Genomic DNA, 10,819 nt, shown 5'->3' with positions numbered 1-10,819 from the left:
GAACTTTCTGCACAACTCTGCGTGCCAGGACACGAGTCCCCTGGGAATAATGAAGTTGCTGCACAAAAGATAGCTTATTGATGTGTTTTCGAACCTTTCTATCGCTTTGCGAATGTACTTAAGCATACCCTTGGCAAACTGTGAGACCGAACGATCGTTTTCCAAGTTGTCGCTGATAAAAAATCGCCTTCGTTCGAGCCTCCTTGACGACAAGGTGAACTCGCTTGCTATCATGTCCATTGAAAGTGACCTCCTTCGCGATCTATCCTTCGAGCAGACTATATATCTGATTTCGCCAAAGCGAAGGCGCGAAAGATGCCATTTTAAAAGAGTACTGTTTGCACCTATATACATGAATAGTTCCAATAAGTTCGTTGTGTCGCCTCCCAGCATCCACATTGCCAATGAAACGCTGAGCAGTGTAATTCAAGATATGTAAATCTTCGTTGTTCGTCTCCTGTTTGTTCTTCTTGTGATACTTAACGTGCTTATAAAGAACCGTATATTTGTTGTCTTTGACAGTGCCACGTTTATTTGGCGTTGTCTTTGCTTGTCTTACCTTTAACGAAAATATTTTCAAATAATGTTTTGTAATTAGTTGGTAAATTTCATCTGTATTCTAGTGCATATTTATGGTGTTTGTATTGCCTTGTATTGTTTGTATATATCTATTGCATATTTATAGAGTAACGTGTATAACGATTACTGCAGTCTGATGCTTGAATTGTATTAACGTATTGGATGCAACCATGCGTCTCCTCACGGGATAAAACTTAGTGATGCAAACAAAGTCTAGCTTGAGAAGGATCGACATCTGAGCTGTGTTGTCTTTTCTACGTTCTTGTTCGTCTTGAGTGCACTAAACTTTTCCTTAAAGCCTAGCTTTTGCTGAAAATCCGAATGCAGATTAATCACAAAGTGAACATATGTGTTAGTGTTTAACACAGCACGCGTTTCAAGCAAGTTTTGTTGTTTTCCTTACAATAGTAACAATAATAATAATCTCGTTGATCGCACTTCGTTCTATTTAATTTGGTGGAATTAAAATGAAACATGGCATATTTCCAGTTGTGTAGCAGGCGACAGGGGGGGAGGGGGGTCAGTATAGGGAACGGGGTCCTGCATGCGCATAAGCCCAGGGCCCCCATTTTTCTTAATCCGGCCATGGGTATGAGGACTCTCCCGGGGATCTATGAATGCAAAGTATAGATAATGACCTTCTTCATAAATAGGAATTAACCCAAATGCGTCATCGCGCCACACCCTTACGGCGGAGCTATGTGTCCCCCTCCAATTTTTTTTTCTTGCCATTGCTGAGATTTTCTTCACCATATGCAAGTACACACAGTAACATACTAAAACGCGCCGCCGCTTTTCTAGTAATGAGAGCAGTTGCCTTCGCATTAAAATACTCTGCCTTACTGGTCAGAGGCAACAATAGTGCCTTTGAAGTTCCGGCCGTACTCAGGAGTACCGAACAGAATTCCTCCACGACAAAAAAAAAATAGTCCGTTCTTAAAACTTTTCTTGTTACCTAGACAAGAAGCCATCCACTAGACAAAATTCTAATCTCAAGAATTTTGATGCATATGGCTTGTTTAGCACAGTTAAACGCCGAAGAACTTATTTATGGCGCAAGTCATTGGCAGGACAGGAGCAGAGGCAACGAGCAATAAGGAGCAGAGTGAGACACTTCCTGCTCCTCCATCTGAAAATTCCATGCACTCGAGAGCAGTGCGAAGCGAAGATTGTCACGCACAAAGTGCATGCCTTCCCATACATCCCTGCCACAGCCGGCCGAAACCGCACAAGTTTGTGCAGAAATAAGTTTCTTCCGCGTTTCTGTTTGGCGTCGATCCACTGTGCACGACGTAAAACGATGCCGAACAGATTCTGCGTTCGCTGCCCGAGAACGATATGAAAAGCAAGCGCGCCTTTCGGTAACGCCAGAGGTTCTTGTTTCTACCATGCACTCGAAGGCGCCCTGCGTAGCAAATCAAGCATGCAGTTTTCATTTCGTGATGCTTTGACTCCAAGAAGATAGCCGAAGAGGTAGTATTTAATGTTTTCATCTGCTCTAGAAACGATCGTTTCGTGGTGATGGTGACGAAAAATATCGCCGATTTCAGCAGTGGATATGAATTAAGTGGCAACCAAACCGACCGCACCCTTTTTGATTGGTTGGACGTACAGTTCGGACATAATTTTAGGGATATAAAATGTAACGTATCTCAGTAGTGGCACCTTTTCACTTGAGAAAAAACTACAAATGAAAAGCAGTGCAAACGGATGAAAGCTAATAAGAATTAAGCTAGAGACGACAGTTTTCTTTTCGCCTAAAAGTATCGTGCAAGCGAGTGCTGCTGTTCAAACCGCCGATACCAAGAAGACAGTGAAGAGAAAACCGTCCGGCGGACATAATAGCCAAAAATGTGACGCCAAGAGAACGGGAGACTGAAAGGGGGAGCAGGAGCCTTTCATGAACAGGTTGAAGGGGTGCCGACATGTTTTTTACACTCGGCTGTGCTCGTGGAACATGAAAGAGTTGGGGATTCAGCTCCCCCACGCTCTCCCCAGAATAAAAAAAAAAGCTTTTTTTTGGGGTCATGGAAAGGCTCCTGTCATCATCACGTATGCGGAATTGCGCCGCAGGCAATTTGCGCTGCTGTGGGCTGGCAAGTCAACAACTGCATACAAGCTTCCTCGGCATGTGTGCAAGGCGTGATTCAGATTTGTGGGGCCAGTCTTCGGCACTGGGCAAGTGAAATGGGCTTGCGAAATGCGATATTGTTTTATCTTTGTGTTTTCAATACTGTAAGTGGAATGAATTCTGTTTGCACGTTCCAATTTCAGCTAGTCTACCCTCACTGCTATGTGTGGAGCATAAGGAATCCTTGGAACCCGATACTACGATTTCCTCTGAGAACTTCTCGTTAAAGCTTTTTTCCAATAGCGTCCTGCCGTTTCAGAAGGGCATGCACTGCAAAATGGCCCACAGGTTAGCTGCATACGCATTCTTCCATGAAAGACATTACCTCTACCAAGGGCGCGCAGTACTACGTGATAATAATTAAGTGCAGTGTTAGCAACCCCTACGCCCAACAAGGTGCGCATTTGGTCACTGCACGTACCGGCCTCAAGCGAAAACACCACGCTGGGTTCTGAACCTTCCTTCAGGAATATTAGTCCACAAATATCCCATTCCGATTTAAAACATATCCGCGTTAACGCATGCAAAACCCTTGCTGCAATCTTTAGAACATTTGCTACACCAGGAATTATACCGGTAGCCACTGGCACTCTAGAAAGCCAATTACTGAGGGACCTCGGGATTGACAACACAAGACTTAAAAAGTAGCTGCTGTACGCTTTCGCGCCATGAAGATAAGCATTCAAAGCAAACTACTTCAGTTCTGGACCAGATCACTTTTCTTCCTTGGTTCCCGCAGCACTGCATCCGCACTTGACCAGCCAAACGTTTCTAAAGCTCAGGGACCACGAGTGTTCTCCAGTCATTCCCTCTTATTATCTGTCTCTTCTTCGGCTCCGTAGTCTTTCCAGTGCATGCTTTCCGGCACCTTTCATCCTCCCTCCTCAGGCGAGCCACACGTTAGGATGCTGTTTGGGAGACGAGCTTCCCCCCTCCGTCGTTGGGTTGGTTGGATCCTGCGCAAAGGTAGTATATCGAGGAGCTATGATAAAAGCCACATGCGTTAAAGAACCAATGTTACCACCGAATATTTTTAGGCAATTTTGCAGACACTTTTGGGGCACTGACTGAAGGCGAAGGGAAAAAGCATGCACGTCCTAATCTTCCAATGCCTTCGTTGAGCGTACATAATTTTAAAAGGTCGAGAGAACACAGTCTGTAGCCGCAATCGTTTCAGTAACCAGCTCATTAACCAAGTAACCAGTTACCTTGGCCCAGTCCTGAAGGGCGCCGGCCGCTTTCAAGCAGGTATCCTGACTGGGGCACGAGATTGCACGGCTTGATGGCTGTGAAATAGAAATAGCGTCAGGGGGGGGGGGGGGGGGGGCTATATAAGCGTTACCCACTTATCTGCTCGATTATAAAATACCCGGAAAGCTTGCTTCTGTGCAGAGCTTATGTACCTTCGGCTAAAGATCCGATGTCCATAAGTTGGCCATTGTCAGGCGCTTCTTTTCGGGTGGCGACACATGCAATGTTTGCTGGAGCGCTTGCTGCCTGAAGAAACCGTCGACCATTTCAGCTTGCCTCGACACTTCTCTCCCGAGAAGCTAGCGGCCGGCTTCTTGCCGTTCCATGCCACCTTGAATCGAAAAAAACCCACGGGTCAACACGATCAGCGAACACACAGCCGACGTTAGATATCGAGCAGTTTTCAGCTAATACAAATTCTTAACTCGCTGGCAACTAACACCACTGTGAAAACGGGGGAAAAATATCGGCGCCAGTTATACCTCACAGAAGCAGGAGGTTAAACACTGCACAACTGAATAAGTTTCACGCACTTGCACCTGCTGGAAGGCGCAAAGGTGCCTCGGTAACCTTGACCGTCGGCACGGCCAACTAAAGCAGCCTGCTCTTCATTGGGTCCGTGTGTTCGGCGTCCGTTAAGTGGGCGGAGCAAATACGATAGGCGTTGTTTAGCGGTCACCTCGTATGCCCCGCCAAATCCAACCGATTGGCGCATTTGATTCACTTTCCACACCTGTGACAAAAATAGAACGACTGGAATGAAAAGAAAGGTGGCAAGGTCCTCTTAATGATTGCACACTACGCGATAAATGATTGTGCCCTGTTCGAAAATAGGCAAAGCAATAATTCCGCGATGCTCGGTACAGTTTATTTTTCTAAACTGCGCATCTCCAACCAAAAACTTTCATTTGTAACCCAACGTATCGAAGCCGGCTGGGCTGCTTCACCAGGGGTGAGTGGGGGCAGTAGCTAGGGTGTTAGAGGACGAGGAGGTCAAAGGAACGAAAGCTGTGATGCGAAAGGAGTGGGGCTGGCAGGAGGAGGAGGGGGCGGGAAGGGGGGAGGGGGGCTAACGATGTGTGACACGTCGCGCTGTGGGGAGGCGGTCAATGGCGACCCTTTTTTATAGTTTCAGAGGGAAGTCTCTGGGCATATACTGGGGGCAGGTTTCCTTTTGTGCGGCTGATGTTGTTAGGGGTGGTTTGGATGTGCCAGGATTCCAGGAGGAGCCTTTTCTGGTAATTTGTGTCGGTTCCGAGGATGCTGGTTTCGTCGAAGTTTCCCACTGCTCTCAGTCAACACCCTCTAAATGTCTCAGTCCACCCCCTTATGGCCCATCATTGTCTGCTCGCCGCGACAGACGACCTCCTTTTTAAGGCGAAAGCCTTTAATGACTCATCGTAGTCCGTAGGTCCGTCCGCGAAATCTACCATTCTATAGCTGTGAAGCAAATGGCGTCAACTCGATAAAAAAAAAAAAACCTTGTGGGCGGCGGGATTGGAACCACCATCCTTCCGTTCCGCAGCCTAGTGTGCTAACGACTACGCTATTTCCTGTCAACGCGTATGTAGTTCTTCTTAGCCCATTGTAGCACACTGCTGGTGAGGGCTGGGCACTAATATTTTTAATTTTTAAAGCCCACCCTAACTTCTGTCTAGCGGCACGGGCAGGGACACTATTTTTCGTTATTTTTATAGTCCGACAATATTTTTTTGTCTAGCGTTGTGCCCGTTGTGCCTTAGGCGGTGCGGGCTGGGCAACATTATTATTTTTCTTTTTCTCTTCCCACACGAATATATATATATATATATATATATATATATATATATATATATATATATATATATATATATATATATATATATATATATATATATATATATATATATATATATATATATATAAAGCGTAAGGAGGCTGGAGTGTCCTTGCGGAAAGGCGTCGAATCAGACGGATGCATCCCAAACTCCCTTCAGTGTCTCCAGCATTTAAGAGTACTTAACATCTTAACCACGCAGAAGTGACAGAAGCAGCAACACTGCGCTAAAAGCTTTCGCCTCACCGCACTTTAGGTCAACAAAGTGCCCCCCCCCCCCTGATTTTTTTTATGCTTACGACGGGTTGCATTCATGCGCCGGCAGTTGGTCGATTCGCAACCACCCCCAATGCTTATCTCACACAATTGAGTCACGCAAAGCACTGCGTGGCCGACAGCCGCAAAAATGATCCCGTGAAGCATGAGCATCGCTGTCGCCACCGCTCAGTTTTTGCATTGCTTTTGAGGGCGAAAAGGCGCAAAGCCCTTTCCTCTGCCTGGCGATCGTCACCGCCGCATGACGGTGCTTTCCAAACAAAATCGCCTCTTCTGTCGGGCATCGTGCCCATGGAGCGGACGGCGTCAAACAATCTACAAACGTCCCGAGACCGTTATCAACCGCTGTGGGAATTAACGCCAGTCACGAGACCACGCGCGCGCGCCACCAGGAATGTCTGGAGAGGGCACTCCTGCGCGTCTGCTCATTGCCCCAACCTTGACGTGACGTCACGGCGACTTAGGGAAGGGGTTGCATTCCTGAGCCCCGGAGTGCAATGACCGATCGGTATAGACTCTTTTGCCGCCCGCTCCTGCTGACTGCCCCGAGGGACCCCTTTCCTGCCCACCGGCCCCCGAACCCAACGACCCAACGCCGGTCGACAACGACCTGGTGAGCTACTGAACATCTATTTTACCGGATAGAACATTCTTGCGCAGTGTGCTTTGCCTCGCGTTAGGATAATAAACTATTTCCTAGCGTGTCCTGCCGTTGCCTATTTCGTCCGAAGCTGCCGTGGCTGACACTCTGCGCCACGGGTTGGGGAAACGTGTCGCGTACTTGAATAACGCCTGCGTGTAGCTGGCACGGAAGCTCGCCTTCCCGGCCGGCTGGACGCAGAGTGACCCCATACCACCAAATCGAAATTATTACTTGGTATTACAGTGTGGCGTGAAAAGATTACAAGGAAACTTTTACATCTACCATCTCATGTTGCAAATAACAGTGACATGCAGCCTAAGCACACGGGAAACATAAACCGAACATAACAGCAAAAACGCAGGGAAGTTCGAAATGTGCGGTTGCAGGCTTTGTGCGGTACGCAGCAGGACTTCAGGATTCCTCAATAACTCTATTTACTTTGCACATACAACTGCTCGTGGATATATTAATGTAAACATCCCCCCCTCCCCATGTTTGGTGAAGGTATAGCGTACACCAAAGTTCTTTACGATGAAGTTAAACAGCACGGAACACCATCGTTGCGCTCTTATTTGGTTTCTTGCATCATTATTCATATCACATAACTCGAAATAAAGTGACTGCTGACTTACCTTTCATCAGTACTTGGAACCGGAAGACCATGACACAGCTTTTGGTGCCCGCGTGTTTTGGCACTACATTGCAACTCAAGACACGCGATAGGGTCTCTGTGCCATGGTATGCGTGCAGGCACACCGGAAACGTGATGGCAGTTGGAAATTCAGCCCGAGCAGTACGCCCTGCTGGGAGAAACTCGGATACCCTCAAAAAAAAAAGCGCGCCGCTTACGTGCTCTCATCTGTCGCCGCACCCGCGCATGCGAGACCAAAGGTGAGCCCAAATCATAACAGTGCGAGGGATCTGCTCCTTTGAGAAGCAAACCGCCGGCAGGCATATGCTTCAGGAATTCAACTTCCTCGCGCAATTTACAGATTTTCTACGGCGTGAACCCTCATTTGCAGAGGGAGCTAAGCGTGCAAACCGGCATCGCAATAAAGGGCGCCAGCGACACGTTGCACTGCCGCGAGGTGTGCGAGCAAACGTTCCAAGGGAATGATATGATGAATTCTTTTAATCCGCGGACGCAAGTTGCCGAAAAACGGCCAGGATTGACGAAGGCATTAAAGGTGAATTTGTCAAGGATTCCATTAGCAGCTGGTTTAGCGGAACCACGAAGTTCTGGTACCCAGCTGCGGTTAACACCGGCGGGAATAAAAAGAAAACAAAAATGGCTGGCGGGTTAGCACTGCTGGGCGTGAAATATTGCGCGAAAGCATGTTTTTTTTTTTCCAGGTGGACACCACCGCCACGTATCTCAAAGCCCGACAGAGGCGTCCACTGACCCAGGGAGCCAGTTACGCACCTTTACTTTCCTCAAAATCAACGAGGTCTAAACCTTCCGCTGGTTTTGAGAAAGGGAAAGGCGCGTAACAGCCTCAATTTGTAGGTGGACGCCACCGCATACTCGCATCGCGATTGAGGTGTCCGGTGAGCCCGTTACACTTGGTGCTCAGAGGCTTCACGCACACAGACACCTACCGGTGCAGTCCGGGGAGCGCGGCTAGACGTGCTTTTGCATCAAAAGCCATGCACAGGGGGGATCGGCTCCCAAGAGCATCCCTCAGGCTTTCGAATGGCGTCCGACAGTCCACGGGTTGCAAGGATTTCTCTAGATGGCCAAAGTAGTAGTAAGTGTTTATTGATAAAAAATAATAAAAGAGAAGTTAAAAGACTTTTGCCAACCCCGGCATCTGCCATCACTGTGTCGGCGGCACCTGTGCCGGGGCAGCGGAAATAAAAAAAAGCATGCAGTATGAAGAAGAGAAATGAAAGAGGTGAGGGGACAGCAAGAAAAGGCACAGGGAGTGGTCATATGTACACTATTTACAAACGGTAACAATAAAGTTGTCCAGGTTGTACGCGTGTACAGTCAAGAAGGAAAAATAAGATGGCCAAACCAAGAGCCAGGAATTCGGCAAAAATAGTGAATAACTGTGGACCCTGACACTGCTGGGGAAAAAAATGCCAATGCGCTCTTTCTCCGCAGGAAGGAGCGGGGGGGGGGGGGGAAGGGGGGCAGTCAGTTGGGCGCATATGTATTCGCTACGCAGTAAGCTGTGTTACGAAACATTGCACTGAACCCCGGAGCTCAGCACAACCTCCGAGTCCGGCAGCGGTACCCGAATAAGGGCCCCCGGATCAGCAGCGCGGGCAAGGCCGAGACGCGTCCACGGCGGTGCTATAAAGGGCGATCCACATGAAGCGAACTTGCGCTGCGGATTTTGAGCGTCGCGGCGGAACGCCGACGCACCGCCACCGTGCAGCACCACAAGCGGCGGAAAACGGGCAGCTGCCGCCAGACCGCAGCCGCCAGGATTTCAGCATTATTGGAAACGGCGTGATTCTATATGCTTATTAAAATGCTGAAAAGAACAGGTTTGCATTTAAAATTAAGCTAGTATAGATCCCATGACGACAAAGAGAACGAATTATTCTTTGTGACCCTTTTCTGAACCAAAATAGTTAATCTCTTTGAACCTCCCGCGCTTCCTGACGTCACCCGACGCGTAGTGGCTAAGCCTAGCAACCTTAAAAATCCAGAAGCATTCTGAAACTCTGCCGCGTTTCCTCGCTAAAATTTTGTGGTGCGGGCATCTTCAGACCAAGTGGAAGCTCCATGTGACTTTTGTTTGCCATGAACGTGAGGCACAGTGTAGCGGCAACGGCGAGTTCATGGTGAAGCGAGCGGCCGCTTCGGCAGGCGCGGCCATGTTGTAGAAGCGGGCGGAAGCCAGACGCAGTCGCGCCCTGATTGGTCCGCACTGACAGCCCACGTTGGCCGCTTCCGGCCAGCGGCTGACCGCTGAGCGGTCATATCTAGCCCGGCTTGATCGACGGTGAACGGACGCCCGGCGGCCGGCCGGTAGCGGCTGGACGCCAGTTTTCCGAGAGAAAAACGCTCCATGTGTATCCCCCTTTAGGGGGCTCGCACGGCCCACCAAATGGCACAACCCGAAGGAGGGTGGGGAAAGCGCGATGCATACAGCTCGCACGTCGCCACCGGCAGTGAACCCACACCGCGCGAAAATTGTGCAAAGCATTCGCGGAGAAACGCGGGAAAATTGTCTGCACTGCACTCGTTGGGAAAATGTGGTCGTAGGCGAACCCAACGTCAGCTCGAGCTCATAGGAGACCCGCTGTGACATACCCAGATTGACCTCAGGCCTCGAATGGACACAGTACGCGGAGGCGGAAACCTTCCGAGGCTAAGACGCGGAGCGGGAGCAACCAGGGCGCTAATCGCGACGCTCCACAGAGGAACGTCGGCGGGCCGCGACGCATATTCCTATCCTCTACCCTCGGGAGCCGGCCAAGAGTGCGCTCACCTTGTGGGCGCCCTTGCGAGGATAAGATGGCGACCGGACAGTTCCTCGCTCCCGTGAGAGCGCTCGCGACACGCGCGAGTCACTTGCCGCGTGGAACGGACCTTTATTTTTGAAGACGAAGAAGAGGAGCCCACCTATATGCCTCGGGGGAGCTGTCCCACAAAACTGGCATCGCCATTGGTGGCACATATATTTTAGTCAGCACTTAAGATGTTAGGAGAACGCGTTTTTAGACGAGATCGGTTCCACCCTAACCAAATTCGACGCAACAGCATCTGGCTTCTCCATTTCCTGTCCGTCCTTTGTATACCTGGCGCGAAGCGCTTCATTTCGTTGTTGTTTTCTACCCACGTATTAATTCCTCGTGCTTGTCGTGGTGGGAATTTTCTTTGACGAAACAACGCTTGATGCATACACCTGTTGTAATAGGTCTCCCAGCCGCTTCCTGTACCGAACACACGTGACAGAACTGGCCGCTGTTCCCACTTGTCCCAGCTAAAATCGATCATGATTTAGCAAAGAACGAAAGCGTTCTTCCGAATTACAACCAAATGAGAGAAGGGGGAGGGATATATATATATATATATATATATATATATATATATATATATATATATATATATATATATATATATATATATATATATATTGCAACGGATAGAAGTAGAGATGAATGA

General features: G+C 48.7%; 1 long non-coding RNA gene across 1 annotated transcript; it reads right to left on the bottom strand.

Moving 5' to 3' along the window:
- Window positions 1-3,461: 3,461 nt before the first annotated feature.
- Window positions 3,462-10,188, bottom strand: LOC144104227 (uncharacterized). Its single transcript, XR_013308469.1, has 4 exons — window positions 10,143-10,188; window positions 4,114-4,292; window positions 3,919-3,996; window positions 3,462-3,666 (listed from the first exon to the last, which is right to left on the bottom strand). It is a non-coding gene; the product is annotated as an uncharacterized LOC144104227 (long non-coding RNA).
- Window positions 10,189-10,819: the final 631 nt, after the last annotated feature.

The sequence above is a fragment of the Amblyomma americanum genome, chromosome 1 (assembly GCF_052857255.1).
Source record: "Amblyomma americanum isolate KBUSLIRL-KWMA chromosome 1, ASM5285725v1, whole genome shotgun sequence".
Classification (NCBI taxonomy): domain Eukaryota; kingdom Metazoa; phylum Arthropoda; class Arachnida; order Ixodida; family Ixodidae; genus Amblyomma; species Amblyomma americanum.
This window is presented reverse-complemented; position numbering and strand designations above follow the sequence as displayed.